This window comes from Tachypleus tridentatus, chromosome 8 (assembly GCF_004210375.1).
Source record: "Tachypleus tridentatus isolate NWPU-2018 chromosome 8, ASM421037v1, whole genome shotgun sequence".
Lineage (NCBI taxonomy): Eukaryota > Metazoa > Arthropoda > Merostomata > Xiphosura > Limulidae > Tachypleus > Tachypleus tridentatus.
Genome location: NC_134832.1, coordinates 19,920,322 through 19,947,639, shown reverse-complemented (window position 1 = coordinate 19,947,639; position 27,318 = coordinate 19,920,322).

Sequence of the window (27,318 nt, the reverse complement as noted above, 5' to 3'; positions counted from 1 at the left end):
ATTTTCATTTATTTATTTTTATTCCAGATATAGTCGGGTAAATATAAAATCCTTGTAGCAATTTCTGGCTTATTTGATCTGGTGTTGAAACAGTAATGAGAAACAAGTTTTAATACGATAAATTCCTCTTTAACTTATAATTAATTTAGTTCCAGCTGTTTAAGAACCTCATTTTTTTACTTAATCTCACTAGGAGCAAGTTCTTATATAATAATATTTTTATTTAACAACTCTGAGTGTTCCTGTAGTTCTCATATTTGTTCTTTGTAGCCGTGTTATTTAATTAGTTTATATTATTATCCTGATAGAAATCGTCAGTATTTTATTATTGTTTTCCGTCACAGAGGTTTAGATACAACTTGTGACAAACATGATCCTATTCCGTGGCCTTTAAACTCGTCGAATCTCGAACCTAAAACGTCTGGAGCTATATAAAGGAAAAAAAATGTGCCCTCAAGTAAATGAAGCGAAAATCAAAACAAAAACCACATAACTGCAATCATAATCAATAGCGCTGGTGTAACTGTAGTATAACACTACTACTCGTAACATTAAGTACCTCGCTGGTTCAGCAGTAGGTCTACGGGTTTACAACGCAAGAATCAGGGGTTTGATCCACATTGGTGGACTCAGCAGATAGCTTGATGTGGCTTTGCTATAAGAAAACACACACACGCAACAGTAAAAAGATATGTTAACATATGATTTTGTGGAGAGCAGCATTATACCGTTAATTAACAATTTAAATCTTTTTCTTCCATCTTTTCATATTATATAATGTTTAAGTTTTGGATAAATATATACATGTATTTGCCTACCAAGTATATTAGCTCCGTATAGTACAAAACCTTATATACGTTAACTCTATAATACAGAACGAAACCTGTTATATGTTAACGTTGTACGATACAAAATGAAACCTGACTACGTGCAATGACAAACGGAACCTGAAATATTTTACCCGCTAAGTAAATTATAGTAAGATGAAAAGCCATTTGCATAAGTTATGTATGATATAAGATAAAACTGTATTCTTTATCCACCTGCTTCTCATATCACAAGAAATAACCATTAAATATATGGTAAGATGCAAAACAAAAAATGACTTCTAGTTGATACATAATGGTACTTAATTCATTTCATCTTAATACAAGAGATACAAAACCAAGTCTGACTTACTAGCCTTATGCAGAAAAATGTTTACGTTAAATCCGCTTTTTGATGTAGAAAATGAATTTGGAATTTTACCAGCTACAAACTTAGCTTATTCAAACTAACAGCACATATTACAAGTCAAAACGCTGCTTATGCCAAGTTATGTATGATGTAAAGTGAATTTTACCAGCTACAAACTTAGCTTATTCAAACTAACAGCACATATTACAAGTCAAAACGCTGCTTATGCCAAGTTATGTATGATGTAAAGTGAATTTTACCAGCTACAAACTTAGCTTATTCAAACTAACAGCACATATTACAAGTCAAAACGCTGCTTATGCCAAGTTATGTATGATGTAAAGTGAATACCACTTTCTCTTACTCAATTTTGTATAATAGTGGGCATAAAGTGCCTTAACTTTAAACAATGTTTATGATACAGGACAATACCAAATTACACTGCTTAAATATGATATCATACAAAACGCTCCTTTATGGCTCAGCCGCAGGTCTACAGACTCATAACGCATAAAGTGGTATTTATATATCTCAGGATGTGTGCTATCGGTATTAACACTTTTACTAATAAGGCAGAGAATAACGTTTCTACCTTCATGTTAAGAAAGAAGATGACCTGAGAACGTTGAAAATTTGTTCCCTGCTTCAGTAGTAAAATTGTTAATACCCATACCAGCCATCCTGAGATATATTTTTACATCAAGTGGGTTTCTCGTCACCACGGAAAATGGTATTTAGATACTCTTGGTGGGCACAACACAGATAATCCATTATGTATATTTGCAATTAACATCACACAAACGAATTAGTTATAATTAAAAAAATAATAAATCCATAATACATAAAAAGATAAATATTTAAACAGCGATAAATAGGAAATTTAAACCTTAACTTTAAGGACACAGATTAAATAAATAATACAAAATATTTTTCCCTTCATCTTCAGTCTATCATTAGTGTGTAAATTAGTTTCTAAAGATATCATACAGTAATAATAACAATACTGCATACGAGATGTTTACCGCCAACAATTCTGATAAAAATTGTTATCATGCTCATATCAGTTTTACAGATAACAATAGATGAAATCTGCTTAAGAGATTATTATTATAAAATTTACTAATCCTATTAATGTGTACTTGAGTTACAGCGAATTACATTACAATACTGTATTCTCATCGGTAGTTTTAAGGTCATAATAGACTAGATTTATGGTAAAAAACGTAATTAGAGGTACTGATATATAGAAAGCATTTTCCTCTTTACGAAGATTAGAAATTTATATAAGTCAAGCTTTGAAAGTTATAGATTATCACAAACAACTTTGCAAAAATATAACTTTCAAAGTGAAAGCAGGACTCATAGTTTTCATATAGATTAACTCATTTCATTCGTGACTCACAAAACAAAGTTACCATTTAATGTGCACTATCACGTTATTTTAAATTTATACAGTTTTTATTGAACATTTAGATGTTTACCTTTTGCTCACGTCTGAACTATAGCAGTGCTTATATATTGTTCATTACTGTGGTAAACTTTCTCAGCATACTAAACTTGAAGTCAATAATTCTACAAAGTTTTATCATTAAGAAATTAGTTAATGCATGGCATTTAATTAAATATGAAAGGATTTATAATTAGAAGTCAATAATTTATAAAGGGTTTATTTAAATTTCGTATTTTTACATCTGTCAACATTTGACGCGAAATGTAAATAGAAATTAAGCAGCCTGGCACAGCTGTCATGGAAACTAACAACAGAAGAGTTCTTATTTAAAAGAAATTGAATTTACAAAAGAACAAAAACAAAGCTCAAAGGTAAAAAACCGAAAATATTGTGAAGTTTAAAATTTCTTTTACTGTTAAAGAAAATACAGTTCGCTTTCAAAAAGCTATTAATAAGATAACAAAATTGGACAGGTTTCATTTGCTTTTCACACAGCTCGACATCCAATGTAATATTTGTGTTATGGAAAAGATAGAACATTATAGTTTTTCATATCTTTTACAGAAAGGGTAAAATAACACACTGAGGTAACGGTACTGTATTATATTATACAGGTAGGATAAAACCACATATTTCTGGTGTCGTATAACAGCAGTGGTTTAGTGATATTTTTCTATAAAAATAACACCTATTGTTTAGTCAGCTGAATTAATTCATATAATATTGCTAAATGGTTATACCAGAAATTTCTATGGTCTAGGCATAGCTGTCCATAATTTTAAGCTGTAGACTAGATGGAAGAAAACCATTCGGTAGCATCCATCCTTGAAGAAAAGACTGAACTAATTAGAAGTATTGATTACACTATGTAACATAAATTTTGTTCCTGAATAGTATGTGTTATTTCTTAATAGCTTATGTTGTAAAAGTACCGAAAATGACAATTATTCACTTCAAACTTTGCTTTTGTGACCTGGATAATGAAATTTGAAATTAACCTATTTTCTACGTAAATTTGCACATATTTACATAAGGTCTGAATAAAAGAACATATGAATCAAGATTTACATGTATTTATACCAAAGTTATGCAAAAATGTTTAAAAGTGAGTAGTTTTTCGAGATTTGCGACTCTAATGTAAATCACTTTCACGTATCATCCCCCAAATACAGTCATGTGAAAAAGTTAGGACACCCTATGAAAGCCTATGCATTTTTGTAACATTTTTGGATATATACATATTTAATCTCAATTTTAACAATACTAATAAAATATAGGAATATAACTAAACAATTAAAACTGGTCATAGACGTAGTGAACGCCGCTGTCGGGGGTAGCCATACTGATTGCTTGTAACATTTTGGCAACGGGCGTTATGTGGCGACGCTGGCGTCGGCCGCTCACGCCCGTCGCCTGCTGGACCAGGATGATTTTCCCTCTGGCGACCAGCACGTGTCCGTCGAGCCTGACGTGAATGTATGAACATGAAGACGCCGGATCCGATCTTCCTATCTGTGAACAGGTTCCGGGTAATGTGTCATTACCTGAGAATGCGACAGCTGTGTCGCCGATGTGGCCTCAAGGGTCACATATCGGCAGAGTGCCAGAGCCCGCGGTGCGGGATATGTCTGGCCTACGGACATGTTGATGATTCTTGTAATATAACTTGTAGTATTTGTAGTGGTGGCCACACGCCCTCGCATTGTCCAAGGCGTGTGACGACGTACGCCTCGGTGGCTGCGGGGCCGCCGACGGTATCGTGGCCCAAGAGAGCGAGGGCGAAGCGGACGGGGGTGGCAGCTCGTCCTCCCACGTCGTTCACGGCGGCTGTGGGTGGAGTCCCCGAGAAGGCACCTGTCCATACGGCTGTGGCATCCGGGAAAAGTGTGTCACGGTCCTCTGAGGAGGACCACGTCTCGCCCGCCCAGATCGTGGAGGCTGCGTCCTCTGGAAAGGTGGGTGGCGCTTTGGGTGCCGTTCGGGTGGATGGGGATTCTGAGGAGGCTTCGCCCCACCCTTCGGGCCCGGGTTTGGACGGGGCCCCTGTGGAGGTTCCAGACGGCCCAGGTTGCCCCGAGGTGTCCCCTGTCTCCCTGGAGGTTCAGGCCTCCCTATCGGGTGGTGTGGGAGGTTGGGGGCTGTGTGGGCACCCACAATCCTGCCACCCCTGTAAGTGTTGGGGAGAGTCCCTCTGTTGAGTGTCCTGTTCCCCTTGTCGGTGTTGGGGTGGGTCCCTCTGAGGAGGTTCCTTCCGCTCCTGTTCGGGTTGAATCAGTGGGGATTGTTGGGGACTCCAAGAGGCCCCTGGCTTTCCTTGCTAGCCCCGCTGAGGCTGGGGTTTCTGGGGATGGTAGATGTTCCGGCCCCCTTCCCCAATGCCGTGCTGGCACCAACCCTGACGCTGGACGAGCTGCTGTTACCCAGCTCGTTCGCCAGTTTTCTGGACTTTTCCAGTCTTCCCTGTCTCTCCGGACTGAGTTAGGACAGTAGGGAGGTGATGGGCCTTGCAGCCCCGTTTTGTTACCGGACTTTGGTCCGAATGTCCCTCGTGTAAAGCGGCGGTGGTCGGATGTCGCTGCTGCGAAGACGGGGTTGGTTCGAGTAGCTTCAAGAGGCCGCACGCCCCTGCCTCCATCAACTTTGTCAAAGTAGCAGCGTCACTGATTTCTCCTCTCTGATTGGTTGATGGGTTTTCCTGCCTTACTTCAAACATCCAAGGGATGTGTAGTGTTGCTTAGCAATTCTATGCATTCTCTCTGTTCAATTGCTTTGCGGTTGACGTTATCTTTTTGCATGAGACCCATTTTGCCTCTCAGAGGGACCATTTTTCCTTTACCTCCCGTAACCCTGTCGGTGCCTTCTGGTCGTTTGGCACTACACGTTCGCGTGGGATGGGGATCCTCTTCCACCCGCATTTTAATGGGACCATCCTCGCATTACAGAGTGATCCTGTAAGGGGCGGGTGATGTACGTGGATGTTGTCGCTAGGGGTCGTAAGATTCGGCTTGTCAATACCTATGCGCCGGCCCGGCCTGCGAAACGGAAAGTATTCTTTTCGAGCTTCGACACGTTCATGGTCATACAGGCTGATATCGTCCTTGGTGGTAACTTCAACTGCGTTTTGGATCCTCACCTCGATAAGATTGGGGATGATCTTCTTTCTTGTGATCGATGTACGCGGTCTCTGCGTGCGGTGCTGTCGGATTTCGGTTTTTTCGATGTCTGGTGTGCATTGCATGGGTCTGCTTTTGTGGCTACCTGGATCGATCGGAGCATTTCTTGTCGCCTTGACAGGTTCTGTGTGATACCTGGTCTTCGGCAGAGCCTCGGCGGAGCTGGTGTTTATCAGGTTGGGGATGTCTCGTTTTACGTGTCTGATTATCGAGCGTTTCTCACCACATTCAGGGATTTTGTCCCCGTTTTTCGGGGCCCCAGTGTGTGCAGGCTCAACATCTCTTTTCTTGCCAAGGATGAGGTTGGTGATGCTTTGCTTGCCCTTGTTCTGGAGCTCTGTTCTGTTGAGTCTGTCACCGGGTCTTGGTGAGCGGGTCTCAAGGAAGCCTGTGCCTCCTTGCTGCGACAAGCTGCCATGCAGCTTTCGCGGGCCCGCCGCCCGGCCTTGCAGGGAAGCAGGACACCTTGGCTGCCTTAGTTCGTAGCGGACCGACGGATCGCTGGGTCCTCTCGAACATTGCGACACTCCTTCGGGATATCGATTTGGATTATTCCAAACTGTTCCGTGCGGCGAGCGTCTCTAGTCTGATCGAGTCGCTTGATCCCAGAACTGCCACCAAAGTTCCGCTGTGCAAGGCACGGGAGATAGCTAAGACCAGACACATCTCCAGTCTGATGTTGAAGAATGGTCAATCATCATCTGATATCTCCGACATTCTGGACGCGTGCCTCGGCTACTATCGTCGTTTATTTTCGGCTTCACCCGTGGACGAGAAGTTGTTGGACGACATTCCTCGGTTTTTGCCCTCCCTCGACCCTTTCTTTCACGAACAGCTGATGAATCCATTCTCCTTGGGTGAGTGTTAGTCGGCCATTCGGTCCATGCCGCTTGGTAAGTGTTACTGGGCCGGATGAGCTGCCGGGGGAATTTTACAGCCACGTGTGCCATGTAGTCGGACCCTTCTTCGTCCGACTTTAAAACACCTGTCTGGCTGCGGAGTCTCTGCCACCGGGAACGCTGGATGGCCTAATTACACTTATCTGTAAGAATCCCAGCCAGTCTGAAGATATTTCCTCATGGCGCCCCATTTCTCTCCTGAACGTGGATGCAAATATTATTTCTATGGTTCTGTGTGCGGTCATACTTTCCTTGTTCTGCTGCACTAAGACTTGTGGCGTGTGAGGCAGAAGTATCCAACAAAATCTGGTACTTCCAAGGGACCTGTTCCATTACATCAAAGCTTTCGATCGAGTTTACCTAGGATTTCTGTGGTTCGTTTTTGAGAGGTGTGGCCTTCCTCCAGTGTTTGTCCGGTACATGCAAGCCCTCTATACGACTGCTTCGAGCAGGCTCTTGGTTAACAGGTATCTGACGTCTTCCTTTCCCATCTTACAGGGCGTTCGTCATGGCTGCCTATTGTCCCCAACACTTTGTGTTGGTTATCGAGTGCCTTCTCTCTCATCTGTACCACTCGGTCTCGGTACATGGCCTCCAGATGCCGGGGGTTCGTGCGTGACGTATGTCACCAGAATAATCGTTTTCATTATTGCATGCTAATAAGTAAATAGAATGAAATAACATTTAATTACAATGAGCAGACAGTATGAATCAACATGAAGATTTCCGGTACTCTGTTACAGTGTGCAGGGAGAGTGGACTAACAAAATGTTTCTGGTGTTGTGTTACAATAATATAACCAGAGAGAATCAACATAGTGGTTTCTGGTTGTGTTACAATAAGGTAAGCAGGGTAAACCGGCATAATGGTTTCTAATACAAAGTTACAATTATACAAGCAGGGTAAGCCAGCAAAATAGTTTTTGTTTCTGTGTTACAATTACATGAGTGGGGTGAACCAGCATACTTGTTTATCTTACGCTGATAAGAAAAAAACATAGTTTTTGTTTCTGTGTTACAATTACATGAGCGGGGTGAACCAGCATACTGTTTTTCATTATTGCATGCCAATAAGTAAGCAGAAGGTAATAATACCGTGGTTTCCGGTATTGAGTTTCAATGTAGGGATAAGATGAACTAACATAAGATGTTTCATGCTTTATTGGCAATATATAAGCAGAGTAAAACAACACAGAGGTTTGCAGCTTTTGTTTACATTGTGTAGTCTGGAAAAAGTAACACAAAATTTTAGTGGTAATATTTTCTACACGGTGTAGGATAGTTGAATAGCACAATTGATGCCGGTACTGTATTGCAATGTGTAGTCAACAGAGGAAAACAACGCAGTAATTTACCCATTACCTCCTTAATTTATAAGCATAAATATGATGTCAGGGGATATTTAGGCTTATATGACAAAAATGAATATTTGTGGAATGCTAAAATAACAAATGTACACTTATATCATAGGTTTCGAGTTGATTATTACAAGTACGATTACAGTGTTCAGTTGAATTTCCTTAAGAAAATTATAAATTTTTTTATCCTTTTAGAAGCTATAGAATTAAAGTAAGCCGTGTGTGTTTTGTGTTTTCTTATAGCAAAGCCACATTGGGCTATCTGTTGAGCCCACCGCAGGGAAGCGAATCCCTGATTTTAACGCTGTAAACCCGTAGACATACCGCTGTACTAGCGGGGGGGGGGGCTAAAGTATGCAGCTTCCGGTATGAAAGGTATCAAAAATTGCAAATGTAGCTGTTTAATCACCTGGTGAACTCATGTTGTTGGTTTTTTTCTTCTTAGATTTAGTAAATCGTCCTTACGTGACTTCACTGGCTGTTTTCTCTTTACTACTTCCGAGATCTTATTCACCTATAAATAAATGGTGGTGGTTACTGCACCATATTTACATAAGGAATAAATCTAGTGAAGCATCTATCGTTCTTTTGACAGTTCAAAAAACTATGCTATGAGATGGTTTTATCTTTTAAAATAGACTAGCTTGGCGTAAGTGAATTTTTTTATTACATACTCATTTACTATTAAACATTCCAGGCAATAACGGTCTGTATGCGAAACCCAAAGCTAGTTGGTTTATTCCAATTATCTCGTGTTGAAACGTCTCTTCTCACTATTAGTGATGTAAAATGAATGAAAATGGCGGTATTTAGCAAGGAATGTGACACAAATGAAAAGATATTTCACGATAAAACCTAAATAAAAATAAGCACTTGAACGAAGGCTTCAGTGAGGGTAGCGCATTTGGGTTCTGATTGAACTCGACAGTTTAACGATTAACGTATATATAAATTAAATTTTTCTGAGTGATGTAAAAGGTAATAAACTACTACCAGAATAATGGAGCAAATAAAAGTTGACTAAAATACACGTGCATGTACAGTGTATCTCAATTCATACAATGAGCTAAAGATAAGAAATGGCGAACATTATGGGGCAAATAAAGAAAATGAGAAGGTAAGCTACAGAAAGAGAAATGTACCATATGTTCCTTGTGGCAAAAGTCATTCTGGATGTAGGACCTACAAATCAATATTTCAAGTACAATGCGAGATAACTCGAACCACGACACCCCTCGCCAAGTTATTCTTCACTATTTACAATTAATAGTAATAAAGTAGTTGCGTCCAATGAAACAGATACGATAAATTAACAAAGAATTACTAGGCAGCCAGTCTTCTGAGAGTAGGATTACAGCAACACTAATAATTACACATTTGCAGTAAAAGATAAACCTTAGAAGAAACATATTAAATGTATTTCATTGTGCAAGGAAAAAATAGGGGATTGCCAATTAGAATTTAGCATATTGCTTGTCTTTATTTTGACATAGTTATTGGTAACGTTAAAAAAATAATTGAATATATGATTATACTTTCTCGATACAGTGTCTTTCCTTTGATATCAGAATTGAATTGTTTATGCATTTTATACGAACGTTTAAAAATGTATAATCATGTGTTACGATTTTTTCATTAGTATCTTGTAACAGATATTTGTGTATTAAATTATTTCAACCAACGATGGAATACCTGTCTTTATTTGATGTTAACATTTAAAAATGAAAAGCCATACACTTTACATAAACGAACAAAACCAAATGAATCATCAGAAAAGTTAGCTTGATATTCTCAACATCACTTTACTTAGACAGTGGAGGATCGCTGGCAGATTAAATGCTAAACTACGTTTTAATTTAGCCATGCCTAATCGACTGGCTTCAAGTGCTTATTACCATTCCATTTTTATTTATCAAAGAAATAGCCTTTGAATGACAAAAATAAATAAAAGCAAAGCTAATACATTTATTCATTAGCAGCTAACGTAACTGTTCAGCACACAGAGAAGACATAAGGCCCCGAAGAATGACATAGTGAGTTAGGGCTGAGCGCCAACTCCCCCATATGTCACTCGCCTGGGTATTCTAAGGACGATAGTCAATTTTAATGACAGCTGATGTTGTAATTCTCTAAATATGAACGATTACACACAGACTGTTGTCAAGTAATAGTTTGTATTTCAACCCTATTACTTATTTCAGCTTCATTTCCCAAATATGCTCGTTATTTTAGCCTTGGGGTATTATATTGTGTTGGTCAATCCTACTTTTCTTTGGTAAAATAGTATATTAAGAGTTAGAAGTGGGTGGTACTAACTAGCTGCCTTTTCTATAGTCCATCACTTCAAAATTATGTACGACTGGCCCATTTATCTCTCGAAATGTTTTGCGTGAAATGAAAAAAAACAAACTTGTTTCAATTGCAAATCTGATTAGTGTATTTGAATGAATTGCCAGAAAGAAGTATTCTCTATTTCACTATTAATAAATGGAAACTACTTGATACTATTGAAAAGTAAAGATAACTAAAAAACAAAAGTAAATCTGAGGTCGTTTTTCTATGTAAGAGAAATAAGAAAACAACATATTCTTAAAAGCATGTTTGTTTTTGAATTTCGCACAAAGCTACTCGAGGGTTATCTGTGCTAGTCGTCCCTAATTTAGCAATGTAAGACTAGAGGGAAGGCAGCTAGTCATCACCACTCACCGCCAATTTTTGGGCTACTCTTTCACCAACGAAATAGTGGGATTGACCTTAACATTATAACGCCCCCACGGCTGGGAGGGCGAGCATGTTTTGGCGCGACGCGGGCGCGAACCCGCGACCCTCGGATTACGAGTCGCACGCTTTACGCGCTTGGCTATGCCAGGCCTCTTAAAAGCAAATAATCCACGTAACAATCGGGTTGCTGGTAAATTTCTTTCTTTATTACATTATTGTTAATTTGTTTATGTTTCATTGTGAATCTGCAGGTATCTACAAAAGTCTGTTTTTGCCTTTTTTGTATAAGGACTAAGAAAACCTTATGTTATATAAACTTGTATATTGTTCACATGGCTCTTACCTGTAATTAATAATTATTGTACACATAACAAGTAAAACGTTATGCTAATCTTTTCAACGTACACTCCTTCCTAGTTTCAAAGACACAATATCAAAGTATATATTTAACATTTAGTTTTTCTTGTTTCTATATATGTATATATATATATATCAAATATGTTGACTCTACAGACTTTCATTTACAGCATGGCTAGGTGATTAAGATACTTAACTCTTAATCTGAAGGTCGCGGATTAGGATCTCCGTCCCACTAAAAATGCTCCCCTTTTAGCTGTGACAGAGTTATAAAGAATATCAACCTCACTACTCCTTGATAAAAGAAGAGTCCAAGAGTTGCGGTGGATGGTGATGACTACCTTCCCTCTAGTCTTTCACTGTTAAAATATGGATGGATAGTGCATCGTGAAGTAATTCATAATAACAAGAAACCCACTTGAAGTAAACAGTTGTTTGGTACTTTATTTTAATTAAGGTTTTAATACCCATAACAGCCGTATTGAGAATAAGCGCTCGTAAAGTGTTGCGTTAAATTAAAAAAAACAAATACTATACATTCTTGGCCCAAATGCTTGCATATTTGTAACAAATAAGGTTTATTATTATGATGATAGAATACAAAAACACTTAACACTGTCAAATACCTACGTATGTAATTTGTATAATAAGGTAGGTTCTATGGATATCTTGGACGATTTACTAGAAAAAAGGAAAATTTTATCAGACATCTATGAAAAGATGGATAATTCCGCATTTCACCTATCACAGTAAAAATAACAAAACATATAATGATAAAATATAACAACAAATTATTTCAAATAGCGTTTGTAACTATATATCAGTTCAAGTAAGCATTCTGTACATGATTGGTCCTCCTTGTCAAATAACTTCTGCAAGACAAGGTGGCATGCTGTTGATGAGGTTATTAACATAACACAGTTAATTCATCCCAGTTTGTCACTGGAAGGCGCTGTATCTCAACCTCAGTAGCTAGATTATGGTCATGGCTAACAATGTTTTAGCTCAGATCTTCACAAAAGTTTTCACTGGGATAGCAATCTAGAGATATTACTGACCATGGCAATCTTGTATCGTACTCTGGTTGAGATAATCCTGTACAATAAGCACATTATGGACAGAGACATTGTCATCCTGGAAACCACAGTTACTTACAAACCTTGCCTTTAATGATGCCTGTAGTTAGTGCCATTGATGTTTCCCTGGAGGATATAAAGAACACATTTTCCACCATTATGAATAGTTACCCAAACATGTACTGCACCACCTTCAGTGTGTTCTCTGTGAGAAAGATAGTCTTCCCTTATTTGTTTTCCCGGTAAACGACGAACAAGAATCATACCAATAATTTTAAGTAGCCACAAACGAGACTTATCTGAAAATATGGCATGTTGTTAGTGTTCTAACTGCAAGTTGACATGCAAGTAACACAGTGAAAATGGTTAATTCTGCTTGATATTGTTTTACAGATAACCAAAATACCTTGTTAAATGACCTTATTTGATCAATGTCCTATTTACTGTTCTTCTAGATATCCTGGAATGAATGTGTATTTCTTGGTAGGTATTTGGGTTAAATTATTATTTCGTTTCCCAAAAGGGGATGAAAAATAACCCGGGGCGGTCAGAAACATTTTGTTTCTCTTCACCCCACACGCGGCTAGAATTAATTTAGCACATAATTTTGGAACTGTTAACTAAACTAGAGTAACACTTATTTGCTAAACTGGAGTGGTGGTAGCAAATTACCTTGAGGAGCGTCAGTCGAAGCTGCGAAAAGAGTCGGGAAGCCAAAATGCGTGTGAAGAGTGAGACGAGAAGTTCAGCTTACACTTTCTCGAAGGTAACTTGGCGTAGATGTGGTCACAGTGGAAAGAGCAAGGAGATGCAAAGCCAGCAAGTCGACATAGTTAACACAAGTGACTGTCGTTTACGAAAATTTTGATACTTAAAGACGGGCATATTTTCAGGGTTGGGACCTATATATCCAATGAAACTGAAATTTTGCTGTAAGGGGAAACGGGAGTACCCCGAGAAAATCCAATTTCACGACCAGGGCGCCGAATAAAAATGCTCTGACTGTGCCCGAAGCAAATTGTAAGGAAAAAATATAAGGATTAACTGATATCAACTTACAATAACAGAGAAATATACAATGATTAGCAATACAAATATACTATAACTGGGGTACAAATTAAACACTAAAGTTATTGTTAGAAAAGACTTGACGGATCTGGAGAGGAGATTAGGTTAAGTTCAAGTTCAAGAGGAATGTCATTGGTAGTTCTGCTTGGTGAGATCAATATCAACCTCTTGTTGGATAATGGTATCGGGTTTTGGGGAGAATTTGTGGATGTTGTAACTGGTAGAGTTGGCTGGGCTTCTGGCGGCGGCTTGCTAGAGGCTCTGGTGAGTTGTTTGTTGTCTGGTGCAGTCTGGGTTGCTTGGTGATTGCTGGCGATATTAGTTTGAATTTGTTCGTTTATTGCAGGAACATATTCAGTGGAAGATGAGACATCGCACGTTTTGGCTTCCTGAGCTGGAGTCTGAGTACTCTGTGATATAGTGCTGTAGGTATCAATTTGGGTACTCTTGCTGGATAGTTGTTTTTTAAGCTGTGGTGGATCGATGAATGGCTTAGGTGAGTCGTTAGATGACGGAGTAGCTTATGTTTGTCTGGGGAGATTGGGTATCCTTGGTTTGATTGAGCGACGGCGAGGGCGTTCGGCACTGAAGTGAAATATGTGATAATAACATTCGTTTCGTAGAATGGCATCGGCACTGTGCTTGGTGGTTGTGACTATTTTGATGAAATTGGTAGCTTGATTGGTATATTTCGAGAAAATTCGGTGTACGGCATAAATCTTGGTTTTTGTTTGGTTTTCAACGGCATACTTAATTTCGTTCGGGTGAATGGATGGATCAACTTCCCTCAGGAAAACTGAGAAAAGGTTTATAGGACTCTTGGTTGGTAAACAACTAATTTTAATCTCAGTGTTCCACGGCTCACATAAGTATCACAGGTCTGCTGGTGTAGAAGGCTGAAGGAGTATTCCACCTCGGCGTAGTATCCGTGCTCTAGAAGGGTCAATGGTTGCACCAGGCTTAGCCTGGGCAATGAACGTAGCTATTTGAGGAGGTGAGAGGTGAGGTGGTAGGCCGTCGACGACTACCGGCGGGACCGGAGGCGAGACTGGTGCGGTGGGTCCTGGTAAATAAAACATCATGTTAGGAGAGGAAGGAAACACGTCTTGCTAGCTTGGCGTCTAAACTGGGACCAGTAAAAGTGGAATGAATATGTTCACGTCATTACTGGACAGTCAAACAAAATGAGATCCTATAAGAAAGATTATACCAAAAAACACTCTTTTAAACAGGTGTTTATGTATGTTTTTGTGAAAATTACATAGAACAACTTATATAGACTCGTACATGTTTATCCAATCATACGCTACTTTCTTGGTTACACGTATCGAGTATTTACTCAATAACTACTCCATTCATGTAAACAATAACAATATAGAATAGTATGCAAAGTCTTTTATCAACACTGTAGAAGGTGCCACCTTGCACGAGACGACTGAAGTATGCATGAAAGCATAGCGTGAAACTAAGATACCTGTTATAGTAATCTCAAAGTTAATCACAAATTCAATAGAAAAAAGAAAGAAACTTGTCACATCTACAGCACTAATCAATAAAACCTTTTAAAATGTACGATCTCAAAGACTATTTATTATGCTCGTTTGTTGAGAGGAGCTTGTACTTAACAAACAAGCTATTATAAGTATCGTCTTCTTTAGTGCTCAAGAGAAACAATTATTACAAATAAATAGATTCCATGGTATTTTAATAAAAGCTAGCCCAACATCAAGTAATATATCTTTCGACATAGAACACCATGGTACAAAAGTTAAGAATAAAGTTGACATTATTTTCTTGTACAATATGGGATTATGTATAAGTTACAAAATAGAACCTATGCATAGAAAAGAAAAACCATTTCAGATAAATAAGCCAAATATAGTGGTATTTCTACATTAATTACTATTTACGTTACTATTTAATACGCCATATTTTAAATGGATAAAATAAAAGATACTTATAAGTAATTAAGCTCAGATAAGGAGTGTTTTTTTTTAATTTTCACGGTGTATTCATAAAAGAAAATCCAAGGAAGTTGAAAACTACTATGAAAATAATTAGCAATCTCAGTCTCTTCCAGACACCAGTATATGATTAGTAAAAACCCAAGACTTTAGAAAATACTGAGGTTAGTTTCTAGCTTATGCTGTACAAACAACTTAAAATAACTACACTTACTTTTGCTGCTCACATTATGATATTTGATCCCAGAACTACAGCAGTAATAATGAAATTCAATTTAATTTGACCCAGATAAAGTCCAGTTATGAACATTCTTAAGACAACTAAACAGCTTGGTTGAAATGTGAGGACATTTGTTGTGGAATTCTACTGCCACACACTTTAAAACTGTACGGAAGTGTAAAACCAGGATGTAATAGTTCGTGAAAATCAATAAGTTCACGTATATCTTTCTGTTTGTTTGTTTTTTGGAATTTCGCACAAAGCTACTCGAGGGCTATCTGTGCTAGCCGTCCCTAATTTAGCAGTGTAAGACTAGAGGGAAGGCAGCTAGTCATCACCACCCACCGCCAACTCTTGGGCTACTCTTTTACCAACGAATAGTGGGATTGACCGTAACATTATACACCCCCACGGCTGGGAGGGCGAGCATGTTTAGCGCGACGCGGGCGCGAACCCGCGACCCTCGGATTACGAGTCGCACGCCTTACGCGCTTGGCCATGCCAGGCCCATATATCTTTCTACAATGTACAACTTATTCACTTTCCTTTTAGTATTTTCTGTGACAATATTTTATACCATGAATAACTTATCCACTCACATGCTATTACTCATTGTTGTGGCTGTACATATGCTGCTCGCTTGTTTCTGTAATTAATTACCTCGGAGTATATAATGTAATCATTCTGAAAAAAATATATTGTGACTAAATAAAATCTGCTATACATCAATCTGTGTGCGATGTAAAAAAATCATAAATCTGTACAGTCCTGCACTATATTTTAATAAGATCACACCTTTATGGATGTCAAACACATACACTAAAGATGAACCTCAAATTACTAGCATCTATATCCATTGTTTACTTAGCATTGTTCACTAATCGAAAAGCTTTCCATCATCTGATCTTCATACCAGAACGTGTTTGTAAACAAAGGAATCTGCTTGTATAGATATCATGTCCACATATAATTTTTTCCACTGTCTTAAGATATTAGAAAACATTGATTTTATTTACTGTTATAATATTCAACCTTTACATCTCATTAACGTCATCTTCAGGACGTTAGGAATTAAATCGAGAAGCTATTTGAGCTAGAATTAAGGTTAAAAAGAAGCGACAATGAGAGCATGTAGAAATGATAAGGGTGAATGTTATTTATGCCAGCAGTACGTGAAAATTATAGTGGACTAAATTATATTTATGCCAGTAGAGTATGGAAGTAATGGGACAGAGATGAATTATATTTAAATGCAAAAAAAATTATTGGGGAGGAATTAATGATATATATACCAGTATTTTTACTGTATCTATAATACAAACAGTTACAATCACATTTTATTTTTGATAAGATCCAATTCATTAAATTTTATCATTGTGACATAGTGCTATGGATATGGTGGTCTGTTATTGCGCTATTGAAAGAACTAGGGATGTGGTGGTCTATCAATGTGACACTGAAAGGATCAGGGATATGGTGGTTTGTTATTGCAGTGTCTTAAAACTAGAAATGAAGTAGATGCATAAACTATAACATATTTCCCTCAAAACCATATTGTTATTGCTTTAATTAAAAGCTAAGACACTCATATTGGAGGTTTTTCATCTCTTTAAGTTCTTCCAGACATTCTTCGAAATTTTCTTTTTTATGTAACATTTAGTCAGTTTGTCTAAAAATGAATACGAAGGAAAACATTTTTGATTATAAACTCCTTCTTCTTATATTTGACTTTTACTTATACTCATTACAATTTAAATCTAATTTTTAAATGATTAAGTTCCTTCTCTAACGTTTTCAAGAGCTGGATTGTCTTATAATCTCATATACATCTAGCATAAGAAAGATAGCAAATAATTACATGTATGTACCTTAATCCCTAACTTTAATTTGTAAATATCCATAAACTTTAGCCAGTTTCATAATTGGCCTGTAACTAAAATCGATAAGGTTATAAAGTTAAAGAGCGCGGCTTACTAGGATTTTTAATACTTCTTGTATAATTAGTAACTTTTGATAATGCTAAACCCCAGTCTTTATATTTCATGTTAATAGCAAGAGTTAAATACGTATTTCATTAAGATACTGTCTTATAACTACCAATTTTTCGAATTTTAAAAATGAGTTTGTTAAAATTGTTGTTGTGAGATAGTGAAACGTTCTAGAAATGTTCAGAGTATTTTAGAAAAATGTGTGTTTTCTTATAGCAAAGCCACATCAGGCTATCTGCTGAATCCACCGAGAGGAATCTAACACCTGGTTTTAGCGTTGTAAATCCGTAGACATACCCCTGTATCAGCGGAGGACGTTCTACAAGAAAGCAAGTAAAAGATACATGAAGTTATAATGTGTGCCTAAAGCTTAAAGAACAAAATACCCATTCGTATGACTAGTAAACCCTTCGGTGAGCTCAGCAGATAGCCCGATGTAGCTTTGCTCTAAGAAAACACACACACACTGGTAAACAATTTAAATTATTGTAACAACAGAGATATGTAATTATAACAAGCATAGGAAAGAGTTAAGGTATCAGGTTACCTAAATATATTTTTATTAATGTTTAAGATATTGCGCAAGAGATGCCGTCAAGTCTCTTAAAAAATGTCTTCCGATTTGATGGTCAACAACTACGAACTCTCATTGTTAAGTGTATAACCAGGCGGGAGACCTGATCCTTTAGAAGAAACAGTAAATCCACGTTAGTTTATGAAACAAACGCGATCAATAACGATCGATAACTTTGTACTGCGAGAACTAGAGTTTTGTGCTTCCTCGTGAGACTTGGTATAGCATTTTACCTGAAGTATGGTAATATCAGTTTTAGGACTGTAAACTTATGCCTTCTGTCATCCATTTTTATGGTTCTTGTGGTCTTATATTTTATCACCACCTTTTATTCTTTCTCACGTGTCATTGAAGTCAAACAAATAACATCGATTATTTTGTATAATCTCATGTTTCACCAGATAGAGCAATAACCTCAGCACAGACAACAGACAATTTAGAAAAGATTGTTGTGATAACGGAACGGGGCAGTTTTTACTCTAATAAAAGTACTTTGATTTTCTTGTGGAAAATTTCTTTTGAGTAAAAAGGTTTCACGAGAATCTAACAAAAAACTCCAAGTTGTAGAAACACGAAAATGTGTATATTATTGAACACAAATGGAATTAATATGAAAGGTTAGTTTTCTTATTTGATGTGTTTGTTTTTAATTTCGCGCAAAGCTACTCGAGGGTAATCTGCGCTAGCCGTCCTTAATTTAGCAGTGTTAAGACTAGAGGGAAAGTAGCTAGTCATCACCACCCACCGCTAATTCTTGGTTCACTCTTTTACCAATGAATAGTGGGATTGATCGTAAAATTATAACGCCCCATGGCTGAAAGAGCGAACATGTTTGGTGTGACGGTGATTCGAACCCACGACCCCCAGATTACGAGTTCAGTGCCTTAGCCACCTGGCCTTCTTAGCTCTTAGTTGAAAGATATTTGCTTCATTTGCTCGTTTCTAACGTGAAAAAAGATTCTTTGGTTCAGGTGCGATGATGATCCAAGTAACTTAACAGGAGAGTAGACGAAAACGAAAATTTTACGTACGTCGTAACGTTATAGTTTTGAAAATCAATTTTTGTTGTTGTTTTGAACAGAGCACAAAGGTACAAAATAGGCTATCTGTGCTCTGCCCACCACGGGTATCTGAAACCGGTTTTGAGCGTTTAAGTCCGCAGACATAGCGCTGCATCACTGGGTTCAACGTTAATTGAATAAGCTAGTTAAGTATTAACTATATATACTTTTTTATAATTATTCTTGTAACTATATTACTGTTTCCTTCATGATTACTGAAACCTGACTTTCGTAATGCTGCTTTCCCATGGCTCATCGGTAAGTCTGGGCACAGATAGCCCAATACGTAAATTTACCCTTAGCAACAAAATAAATTGTAATGTCATGTCTTGCTTGATTTATGTTCATATAATAAAAAAATAACAGGTAGATAGATGCCATGATACGTTATGGTTGTGGGTTGGTTTTGTGGATTCCAACGGCTTTATACGCAGCTTCCAATTACAGTAACCCATAAAAAGTATTTTTTTCAGTTATCAGGAAAGTTGTAATCGTTAAACTAATATTTTAAAAGCAAACAAGAATTATAATTACATAGAATGAATGTGTGTGTGTGTGTTCTTATAGCAAAGCCACATCGAGTTATCTGCTGTGTCCTCCGAGAGGAATCGAGCACCTGATTTTAGCGTTGTAACTCCGAAAACATAGCGCTGTCCCAGCATGAAACAACACAGGATGAAATGGATAACGCCCCATAGTAGCAGTTAGCTGAGTTGTATTTAGGCATCATAATAGATATTTAAGAACAAAGAATCAGTAAATATTTGTTGAAAGATACATAGTTCTTTTTGTTATTGATTTTTTTACTGAGAGTTCGGTTGAACTATCTCTAATATTATAGATCAAGCACGTAACCCAAAATATAATTTACAAAACGGTACAGATAATCTCACATATATTTCCTGCTACGGCAGCGGTAAAGTCTTCGGATTTACAACATTACAGTAAGGGGCTCGATCCCCTCAGTGGATACAGCAGATAGGCCAACATGGCTTTGTTATAAGAAAAACACACGCACAAACTGACATCGCACTTGGTTAGAACATAATTCTCTCAACTTATCACCAATAAACACAGAATGAACATTTGTATTTCAAATCAGACGTTCTTCTACATGGAAAGGTTCACACTCCGAAACTAAAATAGTATAGTGATCAAGAAATAAAGATATCTAAAACTCAACCGGGCATTGTTAGATTCTATAGTTTCAACAAATAATCAATTTGCTTATTTCTTAGAAACAAAGCTATATATATATACTTTGTTGCATTGTTAAATTCTACAGTTCCAGCAAATAATTAATCTACTAATTTCTTAATAATAAAGCTATGTATATATACTTTGTTGCATTGTTACATTCTACAGTTCCAACAAATAATTAATCTACTAATTTTTTTTAGAAACAAAGCTATGTATATATACTTAGTTGCATTGTTAGGTTCTACAGTTCCAGCAAATAATTAATCTACTAATTTCTTAGTAACAAAGCTATGCAAAGGACTTCGTTGCATTGTTAGATTCTACAGTTCCAACAAGTAATTAATTTGCTGATTTCTTAGAAACAAAGCTATGTATAAGTATTTCGTTGCATTGTCAGATTCTACTGTTCAAACAAATGGAAATATTTATCTGTTAACTTCATAGCAACAAAGCTATTTCGTTGCATTGTCAGACTCCACTGTTCCAACAAGTCGATATATTTATCTGTTAACTTTATAGCAACAAAGCTGTGTATATGTATTTCGTTGCATTGTTAGATTCTACTGTTCCAACAAGTGGAAATGTTAATCTGTTAACTTAATAAAAGAAACAAAGCTATGTGTATGTATTTCGTATCAATCTTTCAAATTTATAGCCAAAAGTAGTTCTCATTCGTCCCAACACGTACCAAAGTGCCACGACGTTCTGTACTTCTGTCTTTATCATAATGTTTCGCTTTTTCTCTTATATTTAAAGTAACTGAAGCTTTAATCTATGTTCATATATTTTCAGTCACGTAAGTCTGTTTTGTTATGGTTAGTCTGTGTCTCATCTACTTGCGTGTAAAAGACATCTATTTTCCAGCCCATTCTTGAGATTATTGATTATATCTTCAGAAAAGTAAGAAACAACTTTACATCTAGGTCCTAACAGTGATCTACAGCCACTTCGAGATTGTGATTCGAGTTTCGTTTGGATTTGTTTATCTTAGAGCAAAGCCACATTGGCCTATCTGATGTATTCATGCGAGGAATTGAACCCGGAGTTTAGCATTGTACGTCTGTAAACTTACAGCACATTATTAGTTGATAATTCCAGAAAAAGACAAGGCTGATATTGTATATTGTAAGATCCGAATTATAAATGTGCCTGTTATTTTGATGAGACATTTATTTTTATATCTTACAATTTAAATAGATTGGATTAAAAATACTCAAGTAGTTAGTTAATAAACTCAAATTATTTCCTATTTCGTTTATATAGCACTATAACATTGCAATTTGTTATTATAGTTTCACAATGAAAGGTAAAAGGAGTACTACAAAAAATCTTCCTTGTTTTAAAGTGTTTTATTCTCCTCAGAGGAAGTGGTTTATATTTTTCAGTTCACTCTAAGAAACAGAACTTTAACTTCTAGCTTTATAACATATTTGTGTTTACATAAAAAAAGAACTTAAAGCGAAAATGCTGTCTTTGAGCATGAAATTATCTTTTTTTATATTATATAACAGTAAAATATAAATTATAACTATCGAATCAACCAAACTAGCACGAGTTCTAAAAATAAAGATATGAAATAATATGCATTCGTGCCTTCGAAATCAAAGTATATGTAAAGAAATGCCAATAAAAAGATAATTTAATTTTCTTCCGTAAACTTGAGAACTGTAGGAAATGTATAGAAGATCTGAGGGTATGAAAAGAATTATTCCAAATAAATCTGCAAACTGACAAGTAGTGAATTACAATATTTCAATATTGTTACGATCTCATAATATGTCAGTGGAGATTTTTTCTTTTACTCTGAGATAAATTCTAACCAGCTTAGCTTGCAGAGTTAATGGAAAATGAAGTGCTAAATCAACAACAAAAATCCGTTGATTTTCAAGATATAAGTTGTAGTTATATTTATAACTTACTACTGTTTATGTTGATTTTATACTTAATCAACATAATTAGAAAAACATTCTTTTCTAATTCAAAGTACTTTTACAAAATATTAAGAAATTACCTTAAAGTCTTTGAAAATATTTATATATATATGAAACACAAGTGTTCAATTTAGTGATTTTTCTCTGATACCCACGGTTCGCTAAGTTCATAAGAATATTAGCAATGATAGTTAAACCAAAACACAAACTTCAAAATGACAGCACAGTTAATAATGCAACAATTCACACGTTAGAAACTATACATATTTGAGTAATTTCTGACCTTTAAAAATCACTAGAAATGTTACTCTTTTCCAGAACGTAATGAAAATACTGTTTAATGGAGCTTATTTGCCTTTCCTAGCACATTTTTTCCTTAAGGTAGCTATGTTCGTTTATATATATATTTACGTTTAAATATAAGCAAAGAGAGAAAACATTATATTAATTTGCAGCCAACGTACACCTTTTTTAGATTAAAGTAAATCATGATGTTGTAAGCATTTAAATATTATGCCTTGAATTATTCATTGACTAAGCAATCAAAGGTGCGGGAACATTGAATTTAACTGTTAATGGAAACTTACTTTCTTTATAAATTTGGCCTTTGAGCTAAATGATCAGACTAGATTTTTTTACACACAGAATATTCTAATATTCGAAAATCATTTTTCAATTGGACTTTCCTCAACGTCCAAATAAAAGCTGTCATATATCTATATTTACATTATCTTCGAAAGTTATTACAGTGGCTAATACTTTAACTCATTTCTTCTTCTTTCTGATATTTTTCACTCATATGTAATTGAGGAATGCGTAGTTCAGCCATGTCAGAAAGTAGAATAATTTATAAACCGATTGTCATTACAGATGTAAAAACTAGAAAAGCATTTTTCATCAAAGTTCCGATTACCAATAATTTCAATTAAAAGTAAATTAACAATAATGTAATATGGCAATAAAGTAAATTAATAATAAAGTAAACTAACAATGAACCAAAATAACAATAAAGTAAACTAACAATAAAGAGGATTGGCATAAAATAAGAGTGTGAATAAAAGCATAAAGAGTGGTTAAACCATTAACTTTATCTGCTGGTATGGAAGTACAGAAATTTATGCGGAACGCAGGAAAAGAACAAATACAGTTGGCTTTACAGTGTTAACTTTAAACCATATTTGTTTATTTTTGTGAACTCGTAAGAAATTACTGTTAAAAGTGCTTGTTTTACACATGCTTTCAGATACAAAACTAGACAACAAACTACATTTGGCACATCGATATACTAAATACGTGACTTTATCTAACTCTGGTTCTGTAATTTGTTAGTTTTTAACCACTACTCCGTTATTCAGCTTCTTTTGATAAACGACTCTATTATGCATTAGATTTCAGACACTACTTCACATATTGAATTTCTGATATATTAATTTTCGATAAGCTTCATTCTTTGATTTTTTTAGACATGGTTCACTGCTTTATTCCTTAGATGTTTTTTTAGTAAACGAGTTTGTATTTCATTAGTTTTTGATGCATTATTCCATTTCTTGATAATTTCCACAAAATATTCTATGATGCATTAGTTTATGACACACATTTCTTTATATTTTGTGTTTTATGAGTATTGATTTTATGGTGCATCGATTTATAACACACTTCGACATTTCTTGAACTATTCTAATAAAAGATTATCTGATGTGTTAGTTTGTGATATGCTATTCCATGTCTTGATTTTCTGACAGTCGCATTGCAAGCTAGCAGATTTATTGATACATCACTTCGATTTTTAACTTTATTCTAATTTTATTTTGTGACTCATTAAATTGAGATACATTACTTCATTTTGTTCCTTTTCCGATGATGCATTATAAAAGTAATGGAGAAATCTCACACTTCTATTGAAGCAGTGGTTTTTCGATGATGTTGACGCCACCGCCCTGCATCTGTTGATTGAGATGATTGAGAGCATTGAAGATATCGGTCACATACGCCAAAATGAGAATGACCTCAGATTTTTCGAAGCAATCTGCATGACAATGTTGGTGCTCTCGCAAAAACAGGGCTAATTCCACACACATGACAAAAACACGATTCAGCACCTATCCCCGGAATAACCACCGATCGTTAGAAGTACCTCGAATTCAGAGCCCATTTCATTACACAGCTCTTTGAAGATGCGGTGCTTCAGGGCACTATTTCGCACAAAGTTCACACATTCCCCTACAATTTTTAATATTTCTGCCAATTTTGAAGGTAAGGTGTTTGTTGCCAACGCATGCCTGTGCAAAACACAGAGCGTTACAATTATGTTTAGTACATCGGCTTTCACAATCGCACCAAAACCAGAGTTTCGTCCCAGCATGACTGGAGCTCCGTCCGAACAAGCTGCAAAAACCATATCCCACGAAAGATCGTTGTCTCTGAAAAAGTCATCCACAAGTTTCTTCACGTTGGCTGCCTTAGTTGTTGTTATAAGAGGTTTACAAAATAAAAAATCTTTTATCTCGTCGTTCTTCACATAGCGCACGAATACAACAAGCTGGCTTAGATTGGAAACGTCGGTGGTCTCATCGAGTTGAAGGCTGAATTTTGCTGGACTTGAAATCAGATCTGCAACTACTTGAGCCAAGATGTCATCGCTCATGTCATCTATTCTGCTGCTGATGGTGTCATTTAAAAGATGAATTTGGGATAACTTATTTTCAGCAGCTTTTCCCAACATGATATTCGCCATCTTCAATGCAGCTGGTTTTACGAGTGCTTCATCAATGGTGTGTGACTTGCCCTGCTTTGCGATCAAGTACACAAATTCGTACGATGTTGTGAGAATCGGTTTATCGATGTGTACAAAGCCGAGAACAGTGTGTGTGTCTTGACCTCCGCCGAACTCCTGAGACTGACTCACCGAACCCATGGGGTTCAATTGAACTCAGGTTAAGAACCACTGCATTAAAGTAACCAAGAACTGGCCTTTGGTGTTTTTTTTTAACTATCTACTTTTACTCTAGTCTATTAATTCAAATTGCTAGTCATTCTTATGTTTGTAATTACGGCGGTATGTCTCCGGATTTACAACGCTAAAATCAGGGGTTCGATTCCCCTCGGTGGGCTGAGCAGATAGCTCGATGTGGCTTTGCTATAAGAAAAACACACACACTTGTAATTACGGTGAATCATACACAGCTACATCTTGTTTCAAGTATTCGCCCACAAGCTAATTCACCGCTCATAATTCAAAACATAAAGTGCACTAACTGGTCAAACACCGCTTTCTTACATTTTATAAGCTGAGTCTGCAAAACTTGAACCTTTTGATACATTATTCTGGATCGCCTTCCCTCGGCTGGGTTTGACCCAGAAATTATCCTTCTCGGACTGAGAATCCAAGAGTTAATGGTTCGCATCCCTTTTGTGAAAAAACCCCTCTGTACTTTGGGACCATTATCACTATTCACAGTGAGATGAATTTCAGCATTTTTTCAGATAAAAGTATACTAAGTGATGGCGGAGGGTGCTGCTGGAAAACTGTCTTTGCTCTTGCCTATCAGTTTAGAATTAGGGATGGCTACAGCCATTTGCGTAGTTTTAAGTGAAAATTTTGAAACAATTATTACTTCTGACGATGAGACATGATGTCTTTGTGTTGTATGCTTCGTGACAAACTTATGCTTTTAATATTTTGAAAAGTGTTAAAGCAAAGCTATTATGCGAAACAAATAACTTGTAACTCTTTATTTACAGCTTATATAAATGTTTAGTATTCTTCAACCACATTATTAATCATGTTTATGAAAGTCATTAGTATCACTTACAAAACCACATTGAGAAAGAACACTTATTTAAGCTCACTACAGCAGGTGTATTTTCTACTCTAAACTAAATTCTTGTTAATTTATGAATATTATAGTAATTTATTTGTCTATTTTTTAAATAACGTTAATTGAATTAACACAACCTACAAACAACTGAAGTTGTTTTTTTTTTAATAAAACAACTTTATCTTTGTTGTATATTTAAAACGACGATAATGGGTTTTTTCTTCGAAGAGTTAGAAATTCCTGTGTTTTTAATCGTTACATTTGTACGTAATAACATTTCTTAAGTCCAATTCTTTTTTTGGAAGCTTTCTTGGTGCTGTACATTAATCACCTTTTAATAAGTAAATACGATTTTCCAATGATTGAATCAGAAGCTATCAGAGAGTGATTCATAATACATTAGTTTTCCATCATTAGCTTAAAAGGAAACTCGTGAACTACTGGGTAATGTGCCTTTGCAACCGTAAGTGCTTATAAAAGTGATAGTAAAATCACATTATTAGATTAGATTTTCCAAAGAGTTAGTGGAAAGTGTTGTTTAATAAATATTTTCCCTCTAACCTAGCAATTCACAGTTAGCTTCTTTGTTTAGAATTTCTCATATAATTACACTAGGGTTATCTGCGCTAGTCGTCCCTAATTTAGCAGCGATTAAGACTAGAGGAAAGTCATCACCACCCAAACCCATCTTTTTGGCTACTATTTTACCAACGAATAGTAAGAATGACCGTAATATTATTACGGCTCAAAGGATAAGCATGCTATCTGTGACAGAGATTCAAACCCGCGATCCTTAGATTACGACTCGAGCCCTCTAACCACCTGTGTGTGTCTCATCAAATAGCCTTCGTTTATTTTCCTCACTTCTAAATGTTTTCCATTTAAAAATGCAATATTAATCTTTCGTATAACTACAGTATGTTTGGCACTAATAATATGAATATTTGCATTTAATCAGGTAAGTCACAAAAACACTGATTGCCATAATTAAATTTCAAAAGAATAAGAATGAAATACTGCTGTTTTTGTTTTACTGAAAACTTCCCACCTCCCCAATGGCACAACGGTTTCCATACCTGCGGTGGACAGAACAAACCGATTGTGTATCTCTGTGCTTAATTACAAATAAACAAATTATTAAAAAAAAACAGCGATTTCTGGAAAATCAGAGATAAGTTTCAGTATATATTTCCATATGGACATTTAGTATTATTTTCTTGTCTTTTTTTTTTTTCGTGTGTGTGTATTCGGTAAATTTCTCTTATTGGATGTGCTTTAGCACAAA